At 44.7% G+C, this 14,843-nt stretch overlaps 1 protein-coding gene across 1 annotated transcript in view; it reads right to left on the bottom strand.

Annotated features, from left to right (window-relative positions):
* The window catches only part of SP1 (Sp1 transcription factor), a 35,883-nt gene that overhangs the window by 19,357 nt on the left and 1,683 nt on the right, over positions 1 to 14,843 (bottom strand). The window lies entirely within an intron of this gene.

Below are 14,843 nucleotides of genomic sequence, written 5' to 3'. Positions count from 1 at the left end.
CTGACTTTGTGTGTGAGATCGCCATTATTCAACAAATAACAGCCTTCATGTGACAGGGGACTGTAAAAACCAGCCCTGATCCTGTTCAAAGGTCTTCGCCATCTCCCCTGTAGCCGAGACCTTGGAGATTTTCCCGACGCTGGGGGCTATATATCCTTATTTCTCAGTGCCATTAAAAAGCGGCGATGAGGAATAAGTACCTTTAACCTCTTCGCGACCGCCCACAGTAGATAAACGTTGGCGCTTGCTGGGCTTTGTGCAGCGCCGACGTTTATCTACTGTCGGCGGTTTTGTGCCCCCCGGGACCCCCTCATACCTTATAACGCGGGGATCCCGGTGCACAATGCATGCTGGGACCCCCGACGTCATCGAGACCTGATTGGTTCAGGTCCTGATGACGTCGCGTCACAGCAGCCAATGAGAGAGCTCGCTGGGAAAGCTGCTTGTTTCCCGGCGATCTCCCTCATTATAACGCGACTTCTGCTCTGAGCTCATGCTGACAGATGAGCAGAGGTGAAGCAGCGTTACAGTGTGACTAGATCGCTGCCTGGCACAGCTGATCGCTGCCTGGCACAGCTGTGTCAGGCAGCGATCTAGTCACACAGTAACGCTGCTTCACCTCTGCTCATCTGTCAGTGTGAGATCAGAGGAGAAGTGGCGTTACTATGTGCCGGGCAGCGATCTTGTCACATAGTAACGCTGCTTCTCCTCTGATCATCTGCCAGTGTGAGATCAGAGGAGAAGTGGCATTACTATGAGTCAAAAATACAAAAAATAAAAAAAAAAGTAAAGAAAAAAAAAAGCAGGCAGGGTTAGGGCTAGGGTTGGAATTCGAATTGGGGGTTTCCACTGTTTAGGTACATCAGGGGCTCTGTAAATGCAATATGACGCCCGCAGACCATTCCATCAAAGTCTGCATTCCAGAACGTCACTACTTCCCTTCCGTGCCCCACCGTGTGCCCAAACAGTGGTCCCCCCCCACATGTGGGGTACCAGCGTACTCAGGACAAATTGGACAACAACTCTTAGGGTCCAATTTCTCCTGTTACCCTTGTGAAAATAAAAATTGGGAGCTAAAAGATCATTTTTGTGGAAAAAAAAAATGATTTTTTTATTTTCACGGCTCTACATTATAAACTTTAGTGAAACACTTGGGGGTTCAAAGTGCTCACCACACATCTAGATAAGTTCCTTGGGGGGGGTCTAGTTTCCAAAAAGGGGTCACTTGTGGAGGATTTCCACTGTTTAGGCACATCAGGGGCTCTGCAAATGCGACATGACACCCGCAGACCATTCCATCAAAGTCTGCATTCCAAAACGTCACTACTTCCCTTCCGATCCCCACCGTGTGCCCAAACAGTAGTTTTCTTCCACATATGGGGTACCAGTGTACTCAGGACAAATTGGACAACAACTTTTGGGGTCCAATTTCTCCTGTTACCCTTGTGAAAATAAAAAATTGGGGGCTAAAAGATCATGTTTGTGGAACAAAAATGATTTTTTATTTTCATGGCTCTACGTTATAAACTTCTGTGAAGCACTTGGGGGTTCAAAGTGCTCACGACACATCTAGATAAGTTCTTTAAGGGGTCTAGTTTCCAAAATGGGGTCACTTGTGGGGGTTTCCACTGTTTAGGCACATTAGGGGCTCTCCAAATGCGACATGGCGTCCTATCTCAATTCCAGCCAATTCTGCATTGAAAAAGTCAAACGGCACTCCTTCCTTTCTGAGCTCTGCCGTGTGCTCAAACAGTGGTTTAGCCCCACATACGGGGTATCGGCGTATTTGGGAGAAATTGCACAAAAATTTTGTGGTTCATTTTCTGTTTTTACACTTGTGAAAATAAAAAAAATGGTTCTGAAGTAAAATGTTTGTGAAAAAAAGTTAAATGTTCATTTTTTCTTTCCACATTCCATTCATTCATGTGAAGCACCTGAAGGGTTAATAAACTTCTTGAATGTGGTTTTGAGTACATTGAGAGGTGCAGTTTTTAGAATGGTGTCACTTTTGGGTATTTTCTGTCATATTGACCCCCCAAACTCACTTCAAATGTGAGGTGGTCCCTAAAAAAAATGGTGTTGTAAATTTTGTTGTAAAAATGAGAAATCGCTGGTCAACTTTTAACCCTTATAACTTCCTAAAAAAAAAAAAAATTATGTTTCCAAAATTGTGCAGATGTAAAGTAGACATGTGGGAAATGTTATTTATTAACTATTTTGTGCGATATCACTCTCTGATTTAAGGGCATAAAAATTAAAAGTTTGAAAATTGCAAAATTTTCAAAATTTTTGCCAAATTTCGATTTTTTTAACATATAAGCGCAGTTCATATCTAAGAAATTTTACCACTATCCTGAAGTACAATATGTCATGAGAAAACAATGTCAGAATCAGCAGGATCCGTTGAAGCGTTCTAGAGTTATGGCCTCATAAAGTGACACTGGTCAGAATTGAAAAAATTGGCCTGGTCACTAAGGCAAAAACAGGCTCAGGCGCGAAAGGGTTAACTACCACCGTTAAAGGTAGTTAAGGGGTTAAAGAAGCTACAGTGACAACAGAATGAACACAGGACAAGGCAGTCCATCTCAGTTGTAACATTCTGCATTGCTTCTATGCACCAACAAAGGCACTTTCTGTCTGACAGCTAAGACAAAAAGCTGAAGTGGGCAGTAATGTGACAGCATCTGACAGGGTAACCGTTTATATGCAGGTTTATGGGAATTAAAAAAGGAAAATAGTAAATCTTGATAGACTTGCAGTCTTTCCCACTTACCCTGTACACACCAATAAGGGCATTGCTGCCAGTCACAGAGCACAGGTAGGGATGGCAGGTGTCATCTCATGATTTTTCTTGTACCCACAAGCCTTGCACATAACATGTGTGATGGTACTGGTGAGCATTTATCTTGGCAAGTACAACCAGTGCCATCATTGCATTGTTGTCTACAGTGTTATTTAACCCTCCGTCAGGAACAATGGATCTGACAGACGCAGCTCTTCTACTTTCATTTCTCCCTTCTCACCAGATTTTCAGGAAACCCCCTCCCTCTAGATAGGTTTCACACAGCAGCTAGAGCCAGGAGACTGATACCACAGTTGGTCTGCAGAGCTTCAGGAAGGAAGATATAGCTGTGCTGGCTTCTCAGGCTCATTGGTCCAGAACACATCACACTTTATAAGGTTGGTATGTAATGTTTTTAGTCATTACTATTGTTTATTTAGCTTGTTTTATGAATGGATAGAGAAAGGTTTGTGGATATTTCATATAAGGCAGATTTTCTTACAAATGAAAGTGTACTTCTCATGAGTTTTGAAATTTGTGTATATCAAAGTCATTACTTTTATGTTGAGTAAATGGGTTTGTTTTGCACCTGATAATGTGTAGTCTCTTTTATTACATCCCTATAAAGGTCTCTGATCACTTTTAGATCACTGAAATTGTGAAAAATAGATTATGTAGGCATTTTTCTAGCCTGCGCTTGACAGGCACATTGTTCCATTACGAGTTAGTGCGAATATTGTCCCTGACGGAGGGTTAACTCTACATGTGCCAGATCACTGTTTTGTGCATGCATTTACATCTCAGTATGACGATCACTCACCAGTGAATAATACACCGAGTATGTACAGAGGTCATAAAGGCAAAGATGATTAAACTAAGAAACCATGATTACACCAAGAAGCCACAAAACACATCACCGGCATGGTCATTGTTTTCCCAAAAACTGACTGCACAATGCCTAAACTATACATGAAATCAAGAGTATGCCTTCAAGGAGAAATGTTAATCTCTGTGGGGGGGGGGGGGGTGTTTAATCAAGGAACTAGTCTCGATAAAGGTGGGCAAAAACCTTTTAATCCCTTAATGACAGCCAATACGTCTTTTTACTGACCAGAGATATAATAATATCATCCCCATACAGGTGACAATCCAGCAGCTGTCAACTGTACACTATAGCCGACAACTTGCTGTATCACAAAGGATCAATGTTGTCACTGTCAATATCTGTTTACACCCTTAGGCTAGTTTCACACTAGCGTTTTGGAGCGCAGCGACGGCCTGCGCACGGCCGCCGCTAAGCCCCGCCCCCCGGCGCATGACGCTGCATGCGCCCTGCGTCCCCTATCTTTATCACAGGGGGCGCAGGCCGTGCGCAGTATGCAAAAGGACACATGCGCCGCCAAACGCATACTGCGCACGGCCTGCGCCCCCTGTGATAAAGATAGGGGACACAGGGCGCATGCAGCGTCATGCGCCGGTGGGCGGAGCTACCGGCGGGGGCGGGGCTTAGCGGCGGCCGTGCACAGGCCGTCGCTGCGCTCCAAACCGCTAGTGTGAAACTAGCCTTAGTTGCTGCTGTCAAGAGTGACTACATCAAATAAATGGTTAATAGATTGTGGGGGCTTCCACTTTAATCTAATTGACACCCCGAGATCAATGTGTGGTCCTGATGTTTGCCATAGAAGTTCATGGCCAAATAGCGGCCTTAGAGTCTCCCAGCTATAGCGGTTGGTTCAGAAGTCAGCAACATTTAGGTGGTAAACAAACTTTTTCATTCCTCCTATACCACTTTGCATTAATTGATGAAAATCACCTGAAGGGTTAATAAACTGACAGAAGTTTTCAATATGTCAGGGGGTGCTGTTTTTAAAGTGGTATCACATTTGGGGTCTTCCAAAGTCACTTTAAACCAGGATAGGTCCCTCAAAAAAATTAATTTTGTATATTTCCTTGAAAAAGTACTGCTACATTTTTAAACCTCCTAAAAGGCTAACAATAAATTAGCGCTTTAAAAATGGTGCTGATGTAAAGCAGGCATGTGGGAATTGTTATTTATTAACATTTTTGTTTGGTATGACCATCTGGATTAAAGGGATAATCATTCAAAGTGTGAAAATTGCAATTTTTTTTTACATTCTTGTCAAGTTTGATATTTTGTATAAACAAAAACATAACCTAAATTTACCATTTATCATAAATTATAATGTGCCTCAAAAAAAAACAAACAAAAAAACCCTCAAAATCAATGGGATTTGTTGAAGCGTTCCAGAGTTATCACCACATAAAGTGACATTGGTCAGAAAAATTGGCCCCGTCACTAAGGGGTTTAAAGGTGTAAACCAAGTCATGGCACATTGCTTTAACCCCTTCACTACCAAGGGTGGTTTGCACGTTAACTACCGGGCCAATTTTTACAATTCTGACCACTGTACCTTTATGAGGTCATAACTCTGGAACGCTTTCATGGATCCCGGTGATTCTGACATTGTTTTCTCGTGACATATTGTACTTCATGTTAGTGGAAAATTGCATTCAAATAACTTGCGTTTATTTGTGAAAAAAACGGAAATTTGGCGAAAATTTTGAAAATTTCGCAATTTTCCAACTTTGAATTTTTATGCCCTTAAATCACAGCGATACGGCACACAAAAAAACTTAATACATAACATTTCCCACATGTTTACTTTACATCAGCACAGTTTTGGAACCAAAATTTTTTTTTGTCAGGAAGTTATAAGGGTTAAAAATTGACCAGCGATTTCTCATTTTTGCAACACCATTTTATTTTTAGGGACCACTTCACATTTGAAGCCACTTTGAGGGGTCTATATGATAGAAAATACCCAAAAGTGACACCATTCTAAAAACTGCACCCCTTAAGGTGCTTAAAACCACATTCAAGAAGTTTATTAACCCTTTAGGTGCGTCACAGGAATTTTTTGAATATTAAAAAAAAAATGAACATTTAACTTTTTTTCACAAAAAAAATACTTCAGGTTCAATTTTCTTTATTTTACCAAGGGTAACAGGAGAAATTGGACTGCAAGACTTATTGTGCAATTTGTCCTGAGTACGCTGATACCTGATATGTGGGGGGGAACCACTGCTTCGGCGCATGGCAGAGCTCAGAATGGAAGGAGCGCCGTTTGACTTTTTCAATGCAAAATTGGCTGGAATTCAGATCGGACGCCATGTCACGTTTGGCGACCCCCTGATGTACCTAAACAGTGGAAACCCCCCCAAGTGACCCCATTTTGGAAACTAGACCCCCCAAGGAACTTATCTAGATATGTGGTGAGAACTTTGAACCCACAAGGGCTTCACAGAAGTTTATAACGTACAGCGGTACAATTAAAAAATCATTTTTTCCACAAAAATGATCTTTTCACCCCCAATTTTTATTTTTCCAAGGGTAACAGGACCCTAAAAGTTATTGTGCAATTTGTCCTGAGTACGCCGATACCCCATATGTGGGTGTAAATGACTATTTGGGCGCATAGCAGAGCTCGGAAGGGAAGCAGCGCCATTTGACGTTTTTGGCTAGAATCGAGATCGGACACCATGTCGCGATTGGAAAACCCCTGATGTACCAAAACAGTGGAAACCCCCCACAAATGACACCATTTTGGAATCTAGACCCCCCAAGGAACTTATCTAGATGTGTGGTGAGAACTTTGAACCCCCAAGGGCTTCACAGAAGTTTTTAACGTACAGCAGTACAATTAAAAAATCATATTTTTTCCACAAAAATGATCTTTTCACCCTCAATTCTTATTTTTCCAAAAGTAACAGGACCCTAAAAGATATTGTGCAATTTATCCTGAGTACGCTGATACCCCACATGTGGGGGTAAACCACTATTTGGGCGTATGGCAGAGCTCGGAAGGGAAGCAGCGCCATTTGACGTTTTTGGCTGGAATTGAGATCGGACACCATGTCGCGTTAGGAAAGCCCCTAATGTACCAAAACAGTAGAAACCCCCCACAAATGACACCATTTTGGAAACTAGACCCCCCAAGGAACTTATCTAGATGTGTGGTGAGCACTTTGAACCCCCCAGTGCTTCACTGAAGTTTATAACGTCCGGGCGTGAAAATAAAAAAATCGTATTTTTTCCACAAACATGATCTTTTAGTCCCCATTTTTTTATTTTCCCAAGGGTAACAGGAGAAATTGGACCCCAAAAGTTGTTGTCCAATTTGTCCTGAGTACGCTGATACCTCATATGTGGGAGAAAACTACTGTATGGGCACACGTCGGGGCTCGGAAGGGAAGTAGTGACGTTTTGGAATGCAGACTTTGATGGAATGGTCTGCGGGTGTCATGTTGCGTTTGGAGAGCCCCTGATGTACCTAAACAGTGGAAACCCCCCACAAGTGACCCCATTTTGGAAACTAGACCCCCTAATGAACTTATCTAGATGTGTGGTGAGCACTTTGAACCCCCCAGTGCTTCACAGAAGTTTATAACGACCGGGCGTGAAAATAAAAATATCGTATTTTTTCAACAAACATCATCTTTTAGTCCCCATTTTTTTATTTTCCCAAGGGTAACAGGAGAAATTGGACCCCAAAAGTTGTTGTCCAATTTGTCCTGAGTACGCTGATACCTCATATGTGGGAGAAAACTACTGTATGGGCACACGTCGGGGCTCGGAAGGGAAGTAGTGACGTTTTGGAATGCAGACTTTGATGGATTGGTATGCGGGTGTCATATGCGTTTGGAGAGCCCCTGATGTACCTAAACTATTGAAACTCCCCACAAGTGACCCCATTTTGGAAACTAGACCCCCCACGAAGCTTATCTAGATGTGTGGAGAGCACTTTGAACCCCCAAGTGCTTCACAGAAGTTTATAACGCCTGGGCGTGAAAATAAAAAAAACATTTTTTTCCGCAAAATTATATTTTTGCCCCCAATTTTTTATTTTCCTAAGGGTAACAGGAGAAATTGGACCCCAAAAGTTGTTTTGTAATTTGTCCTGAGTAGGCTGATACCCTACATGTGGGGGTAAAACACTGTTTGGGCGCATGGCAGAGCTTGGAAGGGAAGGAGCACCATTTGACTTTTTCAACGCAGAATTGGCTGGAATTGAGATCAGACGCCATGAGTAATCCTTGATGCTGATCTCTCCTTCAAACCACATATCCAAACCCTTTCCACTTCCTGCCGACTTCAACTCAAAAATATTTCACGCATCCGTTCATTCCTCACCCAAGAATCTGCAAAAACCCTAGTCCATGCCCTCATCATCTCTCGCCTTGACTACTGCAACCTCATGCTCTGCGGCCTCCCCTCAAACACTCTCGCACCCCTCCAATCTATTCTAAACTCTGCTGCCCGACTAATCCACCTGTCCCCCCGCTATTCCCCAGCTTCTCCCCTCTGTCAATCCCTTCACTGGCTCCCAATTGCCCAGAGACTCCATTACAAAACCCTAACCATGACATACAAAGCCATCCACAACTTGTCTCCTCCATACATCTGTGACCTCGTCTCCCGGTACTTTCCTGCACGCAACCTCCGATCCTCACAAGATCTCCTTCTCTACTCCCCTCTTATCTCCTCTTCCCACAATCGCATACAAGATTTCTCTCGCGCATCACCCCTACTCTGGAACTCTCTACCACAACATATCAGACTCTCACCTACCATCGAAACCTTCAAAAAGAGCCTGAAGACCCACCTCTTCCGACAAGCCTATAACCTGCAGTAACCACCGATCGACCAAACCACTGCACGACCAGCTCTACCCTCGCCTACTGTATTATCACCCATCCCTTGAAGATTGTGAGCCCTCGCGGGCAGGGTCCTCTCTCCTCCTGTACCAGTTATGACTTGTATTGTTTAAGATTATTGTACTTGTTTTTATGTATACCCCCCTCACATGTAAAGCGCCATGGAATAAATGGCGCTATAACAATAAATAATAATAATAATAATAATAATAATAATAATGTTGCCTTTGGAGAGCACCTGATGTGCCCAAACAGTGGAAACCCCCAATTATAACTCCAACCCGAACCTCAACACACCCCTAACCCTAATCTGAGCCCTAGCCCTAACCCTAGCGGGAAAATGGAAATAAATACATTTTCTTTTAGTTTTATTATTTTTCCCTAACTAAGGGGGTGATAACGGGGGGTTTGATTTACGATTTATGGCGGTTTTTATGTTTGGCGGCTGTCGCACGCTAAAAGACGCTTTTTATTGTAAAAATAGTTTTTGCATCACCACATTTTGAGAGCTATAATTTTTCCGTATTTTGACCCACCGAGTCATGTGAGGTCTTATTTTTTGCGGGACGAGTTGACGTTTTTATGGGTACCATTTTCGGGCACGTGACATTTTTTGATCGCTTTTTATTCCGATTTTTGGGACGCAGAATGAACAAAAACCAGCGTTTCATGAATTTCTTTTGGGGGGTGCGTTTACACCGTTCCACGTGCGGTAAAATTGATAACGCGTTTTTATTCTTCGGGTCAGTACGGTTACAGCGATACCTCATTTAGGTCGTTTTTTTTATGTTTTGTCGGTTTTTTGCAATGAAAACTATTTTATATAAAAAATAATTATTTTTGTATCGCTTTATTCTGCGAGCTATAACTTTTTTATTTTTTTGCGGATGATGCTGTATGGTGGATCGTTTTTTGCGGGACAAGATGATGTTTTCAGCGGTACCATGCATATTTATATGCGTCTTTTTGATCGCGCGTTATTGCACTTTTTGTTCGGTGGTATGATAATAAATCATTATTTTTTGCTTCGTTTTTTATTTTTATTTTTTAAGGGGTTCGCTAAAGGGGTTAACTAATGGGACAGTTTTATAGGGCAGGTCATTACGGACGCGGCGATACCAAATATGTGTACTTTTATTGTTTTTGTTTTTTTTTATTTTGAAAAAAATGGATTTATTGGGGAATATTTTTTTTTTTTTACTGATTTATTTAGCGATTTTTTTAATTATTTTTAACACTTTTTTTTTTTTTTTTTTTTTACTTTATTACCTTGTCCCAGGTGGGACATCACTGTCCTGTGACAGATCGCTGATCTGTCACATCACAGATCACTGTGACAGATCAGCGATCTGTCACAGGCACTGCTGCAGACTTCCTCATGCCTGCGCTTTGCAGGCAGTGAGGAAGTCAGCTCCCTGCAGGCCCCCGTCGCCATCTTGGATCCGGGGGCCTGTAGGGAAAGAGCCCCCCGCAGCAGCGCTGCACATTGCGCTGCCGTGGGGGGCTCAGGGAAGCACGGAGGGAGCCCCCTCCCTGCCGATGCTTCCCTTTAACCCCCGGTACACCGCGATCGCGGTGTGCAAGGGGTTAACGTGTCGGGGGCGGTCCATGACCGCCCCTGACACATTGTGGCGGGTGTCAGCTATGATAATTAGCTGACACTCGGCCGCGATCAGCGGCGCTCACCACGTGGGCGCCGCTGATCGCGATGATGTAATATTCCGTCCATGGTAATTAGGTCCATGGTCACATGGACGGAATATTACGTCAATTGTAGGTAAGGGGTTAATATGCCATGACTTTAAGGCTAAGTGCAGACATACTTTTTGGTCCTGCGGATTTTTCCACGCAGAATTGAAGAAATCCGCAGGTCAAATGACCTGCATTTTTCCTGCGGATTTCTTCCGGTTTTCCCCTGCGGATTTGGAGAATGGAGCAGGTGGAAAACCGTACAAAAGAAGTGACATGCTGCATATTTTGAACCACAAGAAAATCGCGCGGAAAAATCTGCAGCGTCTGCACAGAGTTTTTTTTTTTCTATTGACTTACATGCTATTGTACATCACAATGCGGATATGCAGTGTTTCTGCGCTGTAAAATCCGCTGCGGATCCGCTGGATATCTGCATCGTGTGCACATGGCCTAATATTGACGGTCTCAGAGGTCAGTTCGGGTGTAAAGGGGGCGCTGTGCTTGATTAGATGTTAACAGTAGCTGACCCCATTCAGGTGGACAGCCAGCTGCAGTTGATACACAACCATTCGAGTGAGAGGGTCACTTTCCAGGATGAGAAAGGACTGTCCAGGATTAGGAGAAAAGTTTGCAGTCACTATGTGACTGCAGAATCTTGATCATGTGCAATGCGCACTGTCACAATTCCAGTGTTACCAATATAGGTGGGCAATCACATGACCCCATGTATGTGACTTGCATATTTCTATGCACGTGCCCATTTGACGTGTGTGCTTCCCTCAATTCTCTTCTACAGAGAAAAGCTGAATGAGGCTTGTTGCCACGTGACCTCAAATAAGTAAGGCTGGTTTCACATTAGCGCTTTTTAAGCGCACGCACGGCCGGGGGTAGCTCCGCCCCCGAGCCGGCTCTCTGCCCGGCGTGCCCGCCCCTTGCTTGTAGCGCCGCCTCCTAGCGGACAGCGGCGCCTGCGATCGGCGCACCCTGTCTTTAGCATAGGGTGCGCAGATCGTGCGCAGGCCGTGCGCTAGTTGCGCTTTGACCTGCGCTGCGCACTTTTGATGGTGCGCTGTGCGCGCCAAAATCCGAAAAGTTCGATTTTGGCGCGCACGGCGCACGTCAAAAGTGCGCAGCGCAGGTCAAAGCACAACTAGCGCACGGCCTGCGCACCCTATGCTAAAGATAGGGTGCGCCGATCGCAGGCGCCGCTGTCCGCTAGGAGGCGGCGCTACAAGCAAGGGGCGGGCACGCCGGGCAGAGAGCCGGCTCGGGGGCGGAGCTACCCCCGGCCGTGCGTGCGCTTAAAAAGCGCTAATGTGAAACCAGCCTAAATCACATATACATGAGGTCACGTGACAGCTCACCCCATACCAGGAATAAAGGGAAATTATGAGTGTGTGCATTGCACATGGTCGCAATTTGGTAGTCTGCAGTTACATACAGAGACTGCAGATTTCTCTTCCAAGACCAGAAAACCCTTTTAAGGCTGAGTTCACACGTAGCGTTTTTTCGCAGCTATTTTAAACGCACGATTTTGCCGCGAAAAATAAGCATCCCATGCATTCCTATGGGATTCCGCAATGCTGTGGTAATGCTGCGTTTTTTCCATGGCGGAATCGCTTTGTGTTAAACGCAGCATACTCTTTAATTTAGCCACATGCGAAAAATAAGCAGAACATTTGCGGATGGTACCCACAGTCCGGAGGAAAGGACACTGTTCTCCGGGCACCATATCCCTGTAAAAAATAGAATTTAAAATAAAAAATATTGTTATTCTTACCTTCCAGCGTCCCGCGCAGCCTTCCCGCCTCTCTCCACGCTCCCAGCAATCCTTTGCGAGAATGACCGCGATGGCGTCCGTTCTCACGGGATCGCGACGTCTCGCGGTCATTCACGATGACGTCGCACTCCGATGTCTCGCGGTCACTCACGATGACGTCACGATCCCACGAGAACAGACATTATCGCGGTCATTCTCGCAAAGGATTACTGGGAGCGGGAGCGTGGAGAGAGGCGGGAAGGCTGCGCAAGACGCCGGAAGGTAAGAATAACAATATTTTTTATTTTTAATTATTTTTTACATCCTAGCTTTTTCTACTCACGCTGCATAGGCAGCATCAGTAATAAAAAGTTGGTCACACTCGTCAAACACTGTTTGACGAGTGTGACCAACCTGTCAATCAGTTCTCCAAGTGATGCTACAGATCGCTTGGAAAACGCTAGCATTCTGCTAGCTAATTACGCTTGGAAAACGCTAGTTCTTCCACGGGAAAATCGCGGGAATTTAAAATACGATTTTCCCACGGAATGGAATCCTCACGGTAATTTCCGCTAGAGTTCCGCTACGTAGGAACGTAGCCTAAAAGGGGTCAAGTCCATCTCCACACAGCAGATGTGGAAATATTACACCAACATCTGTCAGCTTACATATGCGAGTGTTCAGAATTGTGCTCCTAATCTGACGTTCACCTTGGGGGTCAAACTTCCCCTTCAAAACGGAACTCTACAATAAATAATGCATCCATTTCATTGTCGACCCCCAATACCCATTAAATGGGTTTCTGGTGCCATTCAGGGCATCTCACTCCTGCAGCATCAGGTATCGAGCATGTGCTTTGTTCAAAAGAAAAAGGACAAGTGCGCAATACCTGCTGATCATGAATACATCTCAGCAAACATGTGGACTCATTTCTCCCTGTCTCCAAGATGGCCCCACCAGTGGCATGGGGAGAACAGTAATAAGTCTAAACCGCACCTCCCCTGGCATTCCCATCCTATAGGAGGAGAAAGTTGCTCCACCTGCAACTGAGGCAGTTATCATGGAAGCAAGAAGAACAGACCGCCAATGAGGACAGGACACAGCGGGGGGAAAACAAGAGGCCACCAAGGCAACCACCCATGGATATCCTCATATTGGTGCTAGGGTCGAGTGGCGCTTTAAGCTAAGGTAAATCACACATTCTAGAGAGTTAGCACGTACGCCTCACTTCACTAATGGGAGGCAAGAAGCGCTGCTTACATGGGGTCACCAGCTCCTTGACAGGTCTCATGTACATGTCCTATTTGAATGAGGCAAAATGCATGCACAACATGTTTGGAGATATGCCCCAGCGTTAATCTCTTTTCTCCAGACAGATTCTTCCACGTTATCCCTATATAACAAGCTCATACTTTCATATGCCGTATTTCAATGATTCAGATGTACTGCGACCTTGTGATAAAGACTCCGGGGCGGGTCGAAACGTTTTCCCTATTTTGTTGCTAATCTGTTTTCAACTGGTTCATGCTTTTTTGATGTCTACCAATCAAAGTATCTTGAATAGACTTTGAAAATGCAGTGGATATTCCTTTCTATAGGCAAATCATGAGACACTGCAGGGCTTATAGGGAACATCATCTGGATGTTCTATATAGGACATACGTCAAACACCGGCCCCATGGGCGAGTATATTTTCCCCAATGTTGGACTGGTCCCCTGAGTAGATTTACATCCCCTGCTCGGCATTGCACTTTCACCCACAGTTACACTTTCAACTATAAACAGCATCTTAGATGCAGATACAATTGAAAGCAATGATTGAGGAGCAGACGCTTTCTCTCCCATTACTTTGCGCCTGATGTGATTACAACGCACCAACTGCACTGAGATGTGCAGAAGGTCTGCAAAAAACATGAAGAGCAGAGGCAAGTATATTTTTTTTTTATGTGGGGCCTATTATACTGTATGGAAGGCAAAACAGGGCCCTGTTATACTGTCTGGAGGACTGTGTCGCCCATTATACGGTATGGAGGGCTGTGGGGATTACAGTTTGCAACTCATGCTGTGATTGTGTCACCATTCTTTGTAGGGGGGTACAGTAGGGACATCATATCATGGGTGTGGAGGGAATTGTGGTGGAATTCACTGTGGCCGCATTTGTCATACTCTCTGTATTCAAGGATTTTTGTATCCTTTATTACATATTTAAATTGGGCCGTATGCTTTTTAGAGCTCTTACATAACATTAAATTCCAAAATTTTATTCTTAGATCCATTAAAGGGAATCTCATCTCGTTTTTGCCCCATAAGCTGCGGCCACCGCCATCAGGGACTTATCTGCAGCATTCTGATTCCGGGGGGTGGGGTCGGGTGTGGTGGGTGTCGCGGTCCGGCGCCTCCCACCTTCATACGATGATGACGTCCTCCTCCTTGATTCTCCCTCAGCTCCTGCGCACGCGTACTTTATCTGCCCTGTTGAGGGCAGAGTAAAGTACTGCAGTGCACAGGTGACGGGAAAGGTCAGAGAGGTCCGGCGCCTACGCACCGCAGTTGTCTGCTCTGCCCTCAATAGGGCAGATAAAGTATGAGTGCACCGGAGCCAAGGGAGAAGCAAGGGAACGACATCATCGTATGAAGGTGGGAGGCGCCAGACGGGACGGTGACACCCATCAGACCGGACCGAACGCCGGGGTGAGTATAATCTAACTTTTTTTCCTTCTCTTTCAGGTTACATCTGGGGCTTATCTACAGCATTACAGAATGCTGTAGACAAGCCCCTGATGACGGTACCGGCAGCTGATAGGGCTAAAATCGGGTGACAGATCCCCTTTAATGAAAACATACTTTGTGCGTGGGACAACCTCTAAGTTTCTT

The sequence above is a fragment of the Dendrobates tinctorius genome, unplaced genomic scaffold (assembly GCF_039654945.1).
Source record: "Dendrobates tinctorius isolate UK_male_01 unplaced genomic scaffold, ASM3965494v1 ptg000145l, whole genome shotgun sequence".
NCBI lineage: Eukaryota > Metazoa > Chordata > Amphibia > Anura > Dendrobatidae > Dendrobates > Dendrobates tinctorius.
This window is presented reverse-complemented; position numbering and strand designations above follow the sequence as displayed.